The sequence below is a fragment of the Pleurodeles waltl genome, chromosome 10, assembly GCF_031143425.1.
Source record: "Pleurodeles waltl isolate 20211129_DDA chromosome 10, aPleWal1.hap1.20221129, whole genome shotgun sequence".
NCBI lineage: Eukaryota > Metazoa > Chordata > Amphibia > Caudata > Salamandridae > Pleurodeles > Pleurodeles waltl.
The window spans coordinates 464,134,122-464,149,043 of record NC_090449.1 but is presented as its reverse complement, the minus strand read 5'-3'; positions in this window follow the sequence as shown (position 1 = coordinate 464,149,043).

Sequence of the window (14,922 nt, the reverse complement as noted above, 5' to 3'; positions counted from 1 at the left end):
ATATAGTTAATGTGTAACCACTTATATTACTGCCCCCCAGAGACAAAATAATCACAAATAGTGATTGCATACCTTATTGTGAATTAACACCTGCTTAGATTGTAAAAGATCACAGGTAGTATAATTTGCATGAATGACCTGGAGGGCGAGTCAGAAGTACTTAAATCAAGGCCCATAGGTTCCAAAGTAGCATGGAACGTACAGGTGGCCCACAGAACATATTGCTGAGCACATTGTACTGAATTCTGGGAAATGCAGGACACATCAATTAATCATCATAAGGCATGTTTACGAGTGCGTATATATGTCATACCAGTGCAACAGTGTAAGCACAAGGTCAGTATGTAATACCATAATCCTCAGTAACCGGCACATAACTCAGTAAACTTGTGTAAAATTGCAAGAGCAGTGTTGCCCAAAGTTACTCATAATGTCACCAAATACTAAAATAAAGGAAATGACAAATACAAGAATTATGTATATACATTTGTACTCTAATGACATACATTGCTGATGCTAACCATAATAAGTTCAGCAGCACCAATACTCCGAGCATAGCAAATACGAGTGGTACGGGCATGCAGTGACTTAATAGAAGCCGCATGCTGATGTTAGTAACCGGCTTACTAATACACCCACTCAATCATAATAATCCGTGCACTATATAACCCTATGGATAGTTCATGCAAAGTATCATGCATCAGTGCAACTTAGCTGTTCCGTATTATGCAAATATTGTGGCTTAAAAGTGAATCCTGCAAATGTGGACTTGATATAGTTGTAGCGGTGGCAGAGTACAGTGCTGTGCAATTTTTGGCTGATTTCCAATACATGTAGTGCAGAACACCCTTTGTGGAAACAAAAACAAAATGAATAATAATTTAACATTAAAAACGGTTCATAGTACTGATCTAACCTTAGAAGACTGTAACAAATACACAACTACATATTTGTATTAAAGCAGATGTACTGACAGTTCCTCACTAGAGTTGAGACCCAATGGTGCTAATTTTACAAAGTCCTAGACATATTTTGATTCCAATACTCTCAACTTGTATTCCTTGTTACCCCCTCTCAAATCCAGAGTTATAACATCAATCACAACATATTTCAAGAAATTCTCATTACCAGAATGTGTCACAAAGAAATGCCTGGCCAACGGATACTGTTGATCATTATGCCTGATGACACATTTATGTTCCAGCAACCATTTTTTAAGCCTGATGAATAGTGCTGCCTATATATTTTATTTTAAGGACACATAAGGCAGTACACACAGTATGTTGTATTACAGTTGTAACTCCCTCAGGTGGAATATGTTCTGTTAGTGTTAAGTATCACTTAGGTTTTACAATTTGTACTGTTGCTACAGGCTTTACACTGCATGCAACAGAAAAAGGCATTAATCCCGTCTGCTGGAGCTGATACCTGTGACCAAATTATGATTTAATCTGTTCCTGAAGAAGCAACTCGTCCGATCTTGGGGCCCAGGGTCACAATCACCTGGGACCTGGCCTAATAATTTTTTTTTTGGGGGGGGGAAGGGGAAGCTGCTTGGCCCACCCTCCCAAGGCTGATCTCTGCCCTGAGGACCCCATCCCCCAGGGCCTGGCCTAATTGTTATTTTTGGGGGGGGGGGGGGGTGCGGGACCCCATCCACTGGGGTCAGACCAGGTGACCTGAGAGGCACCCAGTCACAATATTGGGGCCCGCGAGGGGGGGGCCTGAAGGCCCCAGTGGTCCCAGCCAGCTTGCCACCTCCTGTGGGAGCCAGCATTGGTGTCACAGAGAGGAAGCTGTTAAAGCAGCTCCCCCTCTTGGTGAGGGCAGTTTCCTCTGCTTCCCCTGCCTGCATTTCACGAGCAGGGAAACAGAGAAAATCTCTGCTCGCATGAAGGTTGAGCTTTTTGGCAGCTGTCAATTCATCCGAGTGGAGTGTTTGCTCTTACTTGGCGTAAGCTGTCAGCTCCCACCAAATCACAGCAAACAGCTATGTCGCGGGGTTGGGCACCCCGGGACATAGCAAGAGCGCAGCCCTGGGGGGGTGGCGTTCCCCAGTGCCATCAGTGGCTTTGCGAGGGGGGGCCGCATGGCACCCCTCCAACATAATAGCCCCCGGAAGGTGGTGGTTCTCCGGGCCTGGGGGTCCGCAACAGACCCCCTATGTGTTTTGAAATTAGGCCCGGGGAGGTTGATGTCACTGGGGCTGCTGCCACCCCCTTTTTCTGAGCCCCCGCTTGACAGATCACCGCAAAACTTTCCAGACAGCAGCTCACATGAGCATCAAATTCTTGGTGGAATTTTCGTGAAGATTTGTCAACCTGTGCCAAAGATTTAGGCAAGTAAAAAAAATGCTTTTTCTATGGAAACTAGGTTCTAACTATAACTGCCTAGTGGCAACTGCAACTGGGTAATGTGTATATATATGTGTATGTGTATATATATATATATATATATATATATATATATATACATACACACACACACACACACACACACACACCTTACCTACTGGCGGTAGTTATAGTTAGGCCCTGTTTACCATTTAACCAATCTTCACGAAATTTTCCCCAAAAAGCATGGCGGTGGTTCTTGTTGTGCATGGAAAGTTTTGGGGTGATCAGTCATGCGGGGGTAAAAAAAAAAAAGTGCATTTCCCATGTTAATTCCCATAGGACCTTTGAACAGACCTACAGCCTGAACCACTGGATGAAATTACACCAAATTTGGCATAAAGCTAGTTTTCGGGTACACAAATGGTTCTGTGGCTTATTTGGTATAAATTCATTCTGTAGTTTGAGATATGAAAGGGGAAATAAATTTGTATATCAAGGGCTGCGGATCCATGCCGACGTTTTCTTGATTATTGCAGTGAATTTGCAGATGCACGCAACAGCAGGAATGCTGTGATTGGCGGCCCGCTATCTGATCAGAAAGTTGCAGCCACCATTTTGAGTAAAGAGAGACAGTCCCCGGGGCTGAAAAATAAAATTAAAAGTGACATAAGGGGTCAGGGTGGCGGTACCCTGATCCCAGGAATGTGATGTAGGGGTGTTTGAGGGGCAAATTATGGGTTTAAATATTTCTTTTTTTCAGCACATGTGATATTGGCGAATATTCTGTAATCTTCGCAAACATTCGAGAATACACCCTTCTAATAGCCGTAAATATTCGTGAATATGCAAAAAATAATTTTAAAAAACATTCATACACTCATTCATACACTCATTCATACACTCATTCATACACTCATTCATACACTCATTCATACACTCATTCATACACTCATTCACTCAGACTCATGCGTCCACTTACACACCCACTCACTCATGCACCCACTCATAGGCTCACACCCACTCACAGATCCACTGACAAAGAGGCCCTGTGACCAACTCCGCTGTGTACAGCCAAAGGCCATGAGCGTCATGGGGTTGGGTGGCAATAAGGGCTTGGTTGCAGGCCCTTTGGCTGTGTGCAGCAGTGGTTGGATTACTATATAGTGATTAAAATTACTTAACGTTAAAAAAATTAATGTCTGAGTGGGTCTGTGAGTGGGTGCATCAGTGACTGAGTGGGTCTGACTGTGCATGATTGTCTCAGTAGGTCTGTGACTGTGTGCATGAATGTGTGAGTGGGTGGGTGTGAGTGGATATGTGCATGCATGAGGGTCTGAGTGGCTCTGTGCATGCATGAGGGTCTGTGTGTGAGTGGGTCTGTGTAAGGAAATGCCTCTTGGCATGGTTACCCCCTGACTTTTTGCCTTTGCTGATGCTATGTTTTGAATTGAAAGTGTGCTGAGGCCTGCTAACCAGGCCCCAGCAGCAGTATTCTTTCCCTAACCTGTACTTTTGTTTACACAATTGGCACACCCTGGCATCCAGGTAAGTCCCTTGTAACTGGTACCCCTGGTACCAAGGGCCCTGATGCCAGGGAAGGTCTCTAAGGGCTGCAGCATGTCTTATGCCACCCTGGGGACCCCTCACTCAGCACAGACACACTGCTTGCCAGCTTGTGTGTGCTGGTGAGGACAAAACGAGTAAGTCGACATGGCACTCCCCTCAGGGTGCCATGCCAACCTCACACTGCCTATGCAGTATAGATAAGTCACCCGTCTAGCAGGCCTTACAGCCCTAAGGCAGGGTGCACTATACCATAGGTGAGGGCACCAGTGCATGAGCACTGTGCCCCTACAGTGTCTAAGCAAAACCTTAGACATTGTAAGTGCAGGGTAGCCATAAGAATATATAGTCTGGGAGTCTGTCAAACATGAACTCCACAGCACCATAATGGCTACACTGAAAACTGGGAAGTTTGGTATCAAACTTCTCAGCACAATAAATGCACACTGATGCCAGTGTACATTTTATTGTAACATACGCCCCAGAGGGCACCTTAGAGGTGCCCCCTGAAACCTTAACCAACTACCTGTGTAGGCTGACTGGTTTTAGCAGCCTGCCACACTCAAGACATGTTGCTGGCCACATGGGGAGAGTGCGTTTGTCACTCTGTAGCTAGTAACAAAGCCTGCACTGGGTGGAGATGCTTATCACCTCCCCCTTGAAGGAGCTGTAACACCTGGCGGTGAGCCTCAAAGGCTCACCCCCCTTTGTTACAGCGCCACAGGGCATTCCAGCTACTGGAGTTGCCCGCCCCCTCCGGCCACAGCCCCACTTTTGGCGGCAAGGCCAGAGGAGATAATGAGAAAAACAAGGAGTCACCACTGACCAGTCAGGACAGCCCCTAAGGCAACCTGAGCTGAAGTGACTGACTTTTAGGAATCCTCCATCTTGCAGATGGAGGATCCCCCCAATAGGGATAGGAATGTGACCCCCTCCCCTTGGGAGGAGGCACAAAGAGGGTGTAGCCACCCTCAGGGCTAGTAGCCATTGGCTACTGCCCTCCCTGACCTAAACCCACCCCTAAATCCTGTATTTAGGGGCTCCCCTGAACCTAGGAACTCAGATTCCTGCAACCTAAGAAGAAGAGGACTGCTAAGCTGAAAAACCCTGCAGAGAAGACGGAGACACCAACTGCTTTGGCCCCAGCTCTACCGGCCTGTCTCCCCACTTCTAAAGACACTGCTCCAGCGACGCTTCCCCCAGGACCAGCGACCTCGGAATCCTCAGAGGACTGCCCTGCTCTGGAAGGACCAAGAAACTCCTGAGAACAGCGGCCCTGTTCACCCAAGACTGCAACTTTGTTTCCAAAGAAGCAACTTCAAGACAACTGCGTTTCCCGCCAGAAGCGTGAGACTTGCTACTCTGCACCCGACGCCCCCGGCTCGACTTGTGGAGAAAACACCTCAGGGAGGACATCCCCAGCGACTACGAGACTGAGTAACCAGAGTTGCCCCCCCTGAGCCCCTACAGCGACGCCTGCAGAGGGAATCCCGAGGCTCCCCCTGACCGCGACTGCCTGACTCCCAGATCCCAACGCCTGGAAAAGAGAGTGCACCCGCAGCCCCCAGGACCTGAAAGATCGGAACTTCAGTGCAGGAGTGACCCCCAGGAGGCCCTCTCCCTTGCCCAGGTGGTGGCTACCCCGAGGAGTCCCTCCCTGGCCTGCCTGCATCGCTGAAGAGACCCCTTGGTCTCCCATTGAAAACCCGACGTGTGTTTGCACACTGCACACGGCCGCCCCCGTGCTGCTGAGGGTGTACTTTCTGTGCTAACTTGTGTCCCCCCCAGTGCCCTACAAAACCCCCCTGGTCTGCCCTCCGAAGACACGGGTACTTACCTGCTGGCAGACTGGAACCGGGGCACCCCCTTCTCCATTGAAGCCTATGTGTTTTGGGCACCTCTTTGACCTCTGCACCTGACCGGCCCTGAGCTGCTGGTCTGGTAAGTTTGGGGTTGCTCTGAACCCCCAACGGTGGGCTACCTTGGACCCAAACTTGAACCCCGTAGGTGGTTTACTTACCTGCAAGAACTAACCAATTCTTACCTCCCCAAGGAACTGTTGAAAATTGCACTGTGTCTAGTTTTAAAATAGCTATATGTGATTTATTTGAAAAGTATATATGCTATTGTGATTATTCAAAGTTCCTAAAGTACGTACCTGCAATACCTTTCATTTGAAGTATTACTGTAAAATTTGAACCTGTGGTTCTTAAAATAAACTAAGAAAAGTTATTTTTCTATACAAAAACCTATTGGCCTGGAATTGTCTTTGAGTGTGTGTTCCTCATTTATTGCCTGTGTGTGTACAACAAATGCTTAACACTACTCCTTAGATAAGCCTACTGCTCGACCACACTACCACAAAATAGAGCATTAGTATTATCTCTTTTTGCCACTATCTTACCTCTAAGGGGAACCCTCTGACTCTGTGCATACTATTCCTTACTTTGAAATAGTGCATACAGAGCCAACTTCCTACAGTCTGTGTGTGAGTGAGAGATTTTGAGTGGGGCGATGAGTGGGGCGATGAGTGGGTCTGACTGGATCTGTGATTGGGTGCGTGAGTGTCTGAGCGCCTTTGTGAGTATGTGCACGACTGAGTTGATGGGTGAGTGTGCCAATGTGTTTTATTTGTGTGTGTGTGCTTTATCTGATATTCACGAATTTGGCACAATGCTACACACAGGGACCCGCACTGGGCATTGCAGTGGACTCTCTAATATCCATGTTGTGTAAGAAAAAAACACCTTCCCGTTTTCAAAACACACTATCACTTTCCCATTTCATTCATAGGGTCAGAGTATCTCCACACTGACCTCTAATCCCCCTTTCCCATTTTTTTCCAATCACATTTCAGCCCCAGAGACCAGCCCCCATTTTAGAAAATGGTGGGCGCAACTTTCAGATCAGCTTGCGCCCAGCCAATGAGAGCATTCCTGTGGCTCGTGAGTCTGTGAATAGGTCACAAGTATATTTGCTAACTATTTGCGCTTCCAGATATCTATATTTAGTTTTCTATTATTACCTCAGAGACTACTGAACGGATTTACATCACACCACAAGAAGGCTTCTTTCTGGACTGACCGCTACCTTTCTGCCAAATTTGGTATAATTCCATTCAGGCTGTTGTCATGTTCAAAATTGCTATGGGAATTAGAATGGGAAACACACTCCAGGTCCCCTTTATCAGCCTCCACTTGACGAATCCCCCTGATACTTCCCATCCACAAGACCTTACTGGGCACTTTTTGGGGAAAATTTTATGAAGATTCGTCAAACGGGACCAAAGATATAGGCAAGTCAAAAACGCTTATTCTAGGGAAAGTAGGTCCTAACTATAACTACCTACAGTGATATTATCAATGATGTCCAAGATGTCATGATTGATGTAATATCTCGGGTAATTAGTTGTGCATGTCGAGGGTGCGAGTTATAGTTACCTTAGGACATGAGTTATAGTTACTTGAAATAACTGCTGAATTTCTATGGTTTTGTGTGTAAAAATCTGAAACCATCTATAACGTTCTTGCAACCTTTGTTTTTTAGTGCGTTTCAAAGGTTTTTTTAATTCCATTTCACCCTGCGTAGGTGAGAAGCCTTCAGTCTCTGGAGGGCTTGATAATGCAAAAGTCCTGGAAAATGGCTTTGATGGATGATAGAAGTCCCACTATTCTGGCCAGTTGGCACAGAGATATTCTGTCTTGTCGCAGGATGGTTCTGAGTTTCTTTGTGACCTTTAAAGAGGGAAGACTCAGTGAAGCCACTACTGAATCAATGAGGAATTCTAGGAATGTCATCTGTTGGAATAAGTTCTGATTTCCGTTCGTTGATGACAAACCCCAAGTCCTGGAGGAGAGCAATAGTCATGTTCAGATTGAATCGGAGCTGTGTTTGAGATTGGTCCATCAGAAGGAAGTCGTCCAAGTAGCTGATCATCCTTACTCCTCCTGGTTGAAGGATCTCCGCTACTGGTCTCAGGAGCTTTGTAAAACATCATGGGGTTGAGGATAGACTGAAGGGGCGAACTGGAGAAATCTTCAGTGAGGTGGGAAGATGGGAATTGTGAGGTGGGCATCTTTGAGATCCAACCCGACCATCCAATCTCCCCTCCAAAAAATGTCTCTTAGGAGATGGATTCCCTCCATCTTGAAGTGGCGGTAAACCAATCACTCATTGAATCCTCTCAGATTTACTGCTGGTCTGAAGCCTTTGTCCTCCTTTTGCACCAGAAACAAGTATTTTAAAATCCCCTGAGGGTGGAGTACTGACCTGTACATAGGACCTTTGCATAATAACTCCATCACCTCTGCATAGATGAGAATCATCTCTTCGTTCAAAAAGACCAGAGGTCTCAGTGGAGTGTTCTGAATTAGGGATCCATAAAATTCGATGTGAAAACCTCAGACAGTTTGAAGGATGCAAAGGTCCGTTGTAATCCTCCCCAATTGTGAGCATATTTTAGGAGTCTACCCAGCCCACCCCCCCCCCCCAAGGCTTTGAGGGGGGGGGGGGAAGGGTACTGCTTACTGATGTTTCCACCTGGTGCATTAGCACCTCCTCAGTTGTTTCTTCCTCTGCCTGAGCCTCTGCTGGGGTAGAAGGTTCAGTGTGTTCCATCATTCCAGCCACTGTTCCTTTTGAACTGAGTTCTAGAGAGATCTTGGTGGAAGGAGCAGCCCCTGCCTCGTCCGGGCCCTGCAAAAACCTTTCCTAGGAAGATTTTGTTAATTGAAGATTATGCCATGTCAAGGGCGGAAAAGGTTGCCACAAACATTCCCAACTCCTTGATGAATGGCCCCCCAAAGAGGTTACTGTGGGCAGTCGCCCCACCTCAGAAGTTGCTAAATCCCTGAGTTTGGGGTCGATTGTAATAAGCAAGGATCTCCTGCGATCTGCCTCAAGCGCACAGTTCGCATTACCAGCAAACAGATAGCTCTCTGATCCCAACCAGCTACTATTTCAGTGGAAATGGGAATGCCTGATCGCTTTTGCTTGTTCTGCCACCTGGATGATCTGGGCAAGAGGGCAAGCAACGTCCAGGAGTTTATCCAGGAAATTTCTCAAGGATTGGTGTATGCCCTTTTTAGGGCCCTTCATAGATTTATTGAAAAATGGTTTTAATTTTGCATTAAGATATGCGGAGCGGTGGACTTTGCAGGCAGAGTGCCCCAGACCCTCACTGCAAGGGAGTCTTGCTCTGACCTCCTTTTCTAAAGGTTGGTGGATTTTACTAGCAACGTACTCTGCCACGTTTTGGTCGGGTGTCTATTCGGAGGACCGTAGATCGATATCAGAGGGGTCGAACATGTCACACTGGTTTGTGTCCGCCTCAGTGGAATCAGAAGTATTAGGCCCTCGGACGCCATGGTCTACTAGATTCTTGATGATCCTCAGATGAAATGTCACAATCTGAGTCACCCTCCCCTCTAAAGGGAAACCCACCATCAGGGTCTGAATTTTGGGTGGCAGCGCCACAATTTTCTTTGGGACGATCTCCCTCCCGGTAGGGTGTATGTTTAAGCATGCAAACACTCTTACTGAAGGTTTCTGTCAATTTATTGAAACCCTCCATGGCCCCGCATCATGCTTATAGGCCTTCTTTCACATTTCAACACTAGTACTAGGGCCTGGTTCTTGAGATTAAGGGTCACTAAAACCCCCTGCATACTCTCAGCCAATTTATCCACTTTGTCTTTAAGGGGGTTTTGAGAAGGGGGGGGGGTGTGTGCAGGGATCTAGAAATTGCCAAACAAAGTGCTTGGTCCACTGTTGGGGAGGCCATTGTTCCTTAGCATCCTGGAAGGATGAGTATCCATGATCACCACAGTGATCGATTAATAGTCAGATGATTGCACCAGTGAAAAAATGTACGTCCAAAACTTACAAAGGGGAGCCTGCTGCTTATAACCGTAAAAAAAGTTATAAATGAAATTGTGCTCACTAGGTTGCTCTGTAGTCGTAATCCATGACTTGAAATTACAGGGGATAACAACTGCCGTAGTGGTGTAAACATGAGGGTTGGCTGGGGAATAATATGAGGAAACCAAAGGAATTCCTCAAAAAAATCCTCTAACGCACGTGCAAGCTTTGTTAGAGTGCTGGATAGAAACAGCTCTTTACAAGGCCGCAACGGGCACAAAAGGACCGTTGTCCACACACGAGAGCACCTCCTCAGGACGCACGAGGTATGGAGAAAAAAAAAAATCACACTGGGAGATAAACCTACCCTGCGTGATAACAGTACACAGGTCTCAGTTAAACAATTAAATCTTTAAACAAGCACAATATTCAGTGATAATCATTAAATGAGGAGAAAGTAAGAAACACAATGACAACTGATGAGCATTCAAGAAAGAGGAAAAGGAAGGGACGTCATTCACATATATGGCTGACCGAGTTATGATTGGACTGTGGTTACTATGGACACTTATTCCCTATGTCTCATGGGATAAGTAGTTCTATTTTTTCTTACCATAAGTCTTTGATAACTGCTATTTTATATCAAGTGAAGAAAGAAATGCATCATACTTGCCTCTTGACCTTATTAGAACTGAAACTTCCCTTCTCGTTATCTAGGAAATTTATCACCACCTGACAGGTTTGCTCCTGTTGGAAGTAGAACAGTTAGATATTTTATAACTTAAAACAGGTCTTAATTTTTCTTTCTGCAGTACTAACCATAATTTCAATGACAAATGAACCCCTCATTTTAGTAGAGTCCAGTGGCAGAGTAGATTGGCATAGACTGCATTGATTTTGAGTAAAGGATTATAGAGTGCATTGGTGTGGAGTGCAGTGGTTAGAGTAAAGTGAAGTGGCACAGAGTAGAGTGGTGAAGAGTAGAATTGAATGGTGCAGGGTAGAGTAGAATGGTGTGGAGTGGTGCAGAGTAGATTGTTTCATACTAGAGTGAAGTGGCTTAGAATGGAGTGGTGAGCGGCAGAGTGCAATGGCATACATTGACATTTAGTGCAGTGGTGCAGAGTAGATTAGAGTGACGTAGAGTGGATTGGCATAGAGTGCACCAGTGTGGAGAGGAGTGATGCAGTGTTGCAGAATAGTGAAGCGTGGTATAGAGGGAGTGGTGCAGAGGGGAGTGCAGCGGCCTAGACTGCATTGGCGTAGAGTGCTGTAGAGTAGAGAGGCATAGAGTTAAGTACAGTGGAGTGGTGCAAATTTGGACCATTGGCGTAGAGTGGTGTAAAGTAGAGAGGCATAGGGTGAACTGGTGTGGAGTAGTGCAGAGTAGAGTGCAGTGGAGTGGTGAAGTGAGAAAGTGGAGTATGCATGTTGTGGTAGTGCACTACTATTACAGTCAACACATTTACAATTGAAATGACTATTACATTTGCACAGGCATAAGTTTTACTGATAAAAGTATATACCGCACAAAAGATGAGTGGAACTGTCATTATCCGTTATATTTTTTATAATATTAAAATAGGTTTCCTCCACACTTCAAAATTACCAAAAAATGTGCTTCATTTGTGCTCTCTAATTCTGAAATATCTGCACAGTTCATTTAAAGTCATTTATATTTTGTTGCGTGTTAGAAAAAAATAAAATTTTACATCCTTTGGTCCATTACATCCCCATTATCAGCATGAGTCACTTTGAAGTCAGAGCAAGAAAAGTAAACACCAAGTTCACTCATAAGTCAGAGATTTACATTTAACCTGTCTGAGTGCACAGCAAATATGACAAGATAAGAACAAGATTTAAATTCTTGTTTACAAATTGAGCACTGGTGGAAGGATACCGTAACAAAGATAAGGGCCATGGAAGGGACGACCTCAAGATGGATAGCCTAAAACAAATAGAGCCAGCAAATAGAAAACAAGCAAATGTGAGTTACAAAACAACAATCCAATGGTAAGCAATGAGCAGATTGAATTCACAGGGGAGCTTTCCGAATGTCCAAGGTTTTGTTTGCAAATCACTTTAACCAAAAACATTGAATTGTACTTCATGTATCAGAATCTGTGCCTGCTAATATGTATTATTGACTAAATATATTCACCTCTAAGATTTCCTTTCTTCTCCAACAGTGTGAGACAGGTTGCATAATCTGCACAGACATGCTGTTTCTTTGGCAGCTGTGAATACAATCTGCAAAGCATAGGCAGGTATCACAGTGCATCCTTTCCCGGTCAATAGCGAGATATAGTACAATCTTTAAAGTTGATTCACCTTGCAGTCGTGCCTCTCCTCCCAGTTGAGTCAGGATGTACTTCCGTCTCCTATAATATTTTCAGAGCACAGACTAACAGGAATGAATCGGCACACCTTTCTCTGGCAATGAGAGACAAGTAAAATATCTTTAGGGTTGAAGCTGCCATCAGGATGCCCTTCCTGCTCTTTCAATTAGAGACAGTGAGCCAAATCTGCTATAGCAGAAATAGCCTTCAGATTGTACGTCTTTCTCTGTGAATGACAGATGTAGTGCAATATGTCATCATTGAATAACCAGTCAGGATGCACTTCCGTCTCTGTCAGTTTGAGACAATTCTCACAATCGGTCACAGCTGATCAAGCTGTCAGCTTATGTTCCCTTTCTCTGAATGGCATAACAGTGACAACTGTTGTGGCCATAGTAGTTGTCAAGACGTCTTCATTCTGTCAGGAGATCAGCTATTGCTTCAATAGGTCTTGACCAACAGTTTGTTGAAAGTGGTAACATTACAATCAAAATTCAAATCAGATTAAAAGTTCTGTTCAACACAAGTATACAGAATCAATAGTTAGAATCATCCCAATTTGGCAGATCTTATCAAAAGGCTAAGAAAATTGCTACTATTCCTGACATCTCATGTCACTAAGGAAGCCACACTAAGTTCTAGGAAAATTACCTCTGCATTCAGGGACTATCGTCAGAAATTCTATAAGGAGAATGTGGTTAGGCTTCATCATATTTTCGATTATTGTACGGCACATATTTTGCCTGTTTAGAGTTGGCACATCATGTTTCATTTAGAACAAAACATTTTTAGAAATAGGTATTAGAAACCAGCAGCCAGTTGCGATGTCGCCCCAGAAGTTTGGTGATTAAAACCTAGCGATTGTCTTCACTTAGGTGTCCCCAATCCAGTAGATGTTTATTTTGAAAAATTACATGTGATATAGCAACTGGGGCTTTATCAAAGGGGAGCAGAGGCTGCCCCTCTTATTTTCTGTTTCCAAACTGTGCAAACTGCAGCTCCTGCTCTGATTTTCCATTTTAATGTAAATGCTTTAAACTGTGTGCAGTGTCTTAAACATATGCACAGTATCAAGTCCATAGATGTAGATCAAAGTTAAAACCTGCTATCTTATCTTTTGTCCCACAGATTGACGTACGAATCCTGGTGTTTGTGTAGCAAAGATACCTCATACTTTTTTTTTCTTTTTATAAATAGATGTTCTGTCCTTATACTGTGTATATATGTAACCGACAGGTGAATTAAATGAAGTTTATTTTTCAATATCTGACAACAGTACCAACCCCTCCAACAGGTTTAAAACAGATTAATGTGCTAGTACATATGTCAGACAGAGTGTGAGATGGCTAAAAAGAAGCTGAACATTGGAAATATCCCTTTTTCAATTGGGTTAATGCCAATAATCTTGTAATATGTAAGCATAAATAGTGTGGTGCATTGTGGGAACTGCGATAGTGCCTTGGCAATTTATTGATAAAGACGTGATCACAAGTCAGTCAAATAAAGATTTGCAAAACCAGCTGGCTTATCAAGAGTGGGTGATCTTCAGAGAAATTTTGAAAAGATTTAATTAATTTCGTCTTTGAAAATGCCTTTAAGAGGGCAGGTAAGCCTTAATGAAGAGGAAGATATGTCAGTAAATGATCTTCAAATAAGTTTATTGATATAAATGCATTTTTGGGGCAAAGTACACATTTAGGAAAAATGAATGCCTTACTGAGACGTCTAAGCAGACAAGCAAACACTACAGAGGTTACCTAGTCTCTAGGTTTGCCCGATGATTTGTGACAGTCGTTTGATCGACTCATCGGTCATTGACCGGAATAGAAGCAGGGAGATTATTCAGTCACAGGGTTTGCACTTAATTATTAATGTGTCTAGCCATATGATCATTGGTCGTAAGTTTTTATACTCCAGTACCAAATGATTATGTACATAATGTCTTCTCATGTATTGTGACATATTTAAACAGAGCGCCTTATTGATAGGCCCTCACAAGTGCTATGTAGAGTTAATAAACAGAGGTGATGAAATCTAAAATTAAATTAGAGGAATGGGAGGCTTGAGAAAACCTTACATAGAAATGCTTATGGCAGTTTTAGCAGTTAGTATGAATAATTTCTAAGAAATAACCATTTCACAAAGATGACCCATGAAAAACTAATTTGATAGCTCACCATCAATGCATTAGTGGCATCTCCCTTGTGTGCTTGTAGAATTCGGAATGATAATGCGCCCTGCACAGGAGAGAGTTTGTGGAGGCATCACTAGCCTGCAAACACAAGTGCTTCTTTAACTGGAACAACGGTGTAGCACAATTTACTATCGTAGCACTTCTTTTTTTCACCAGGATAAATTGTGATTGTTCAGTTGGCATGCCAGATGAAACATTGCCTTATGTATTGTAACTCTCTCAATTGTGTCCCCCTCATATCGATTATTAAAAGCAGGTCTGTTTAACGTTTATTCCATCCCAATGTTGACAGTTCAGACTGCACCTGCTTGGGGAGGGCACCTGAAATTAATAGTTCATATGCAGCTTTGGCGTGTCATCTGTTATTAAATGTAAATTCCGAACAGTCAGGAGGAGCTTCTCACTCTAGTAGGTTTGAAATTAGTCCTGCCGAATTTTATGAAACCAGCATACTGCTAATAAAGCAATTTAAGAAATTCACTATGTGCACTCTTGAAGAAAACTCAAATGATGCTGTCACTGTTTCCCTCAAGAAGAACTTATGTAATCGTATTTATGATTTTCGAGCCACCGAGAGCATGGACTGTTTCCCAGAGTGGTGGCTAATCTTACATCTAGCACAAATTGACTG